Here is a 341-nt window from a genome sequence, read left to right on the forward strand (position 1 = left end):
CGAGATGAGCTTCAAGGACATAATCTTTATCACCAAGAGATTAAATTGATAACGATAACTCGACCGTAACTATGCTAGACAAAGTAACAAAGTGACTTGGTTTTCGCGCACATTGCCCCAGTCACAATAAAATTCTTAATTTCCGGTCCATTGTTATTGTATTTTGAGTGGTGATATATATAAAAAAAAATTTTTTTGAAAAGAAGAGAATATTATTAATGTAGAACGATCGGAAATTAACGAATGGGTAATCAAAGGAGGTGATAAAGGTGGTACGGTACAAATAGGTTATTTAGTTTGAACAGTGATGGGTAAAAGGGAAAACGTGGATTGAATGTTGA

The sequence above is a fragment of the Penaeus monodon genome, chromosome 29 (genome assembly GCF_015228065.2).
Source record: "Penaeus monodon isolate SGIC_2016 chromosome 29, NSTDA_Pmon_1, whole genome shotgun sequence".
NCBI classification, from domain to species: Eukaryota; Metazoa; Arthropoda; class Malacostraca; order Decapoda; family Penaeidae; genus Penaeus; species Penaeus monodon.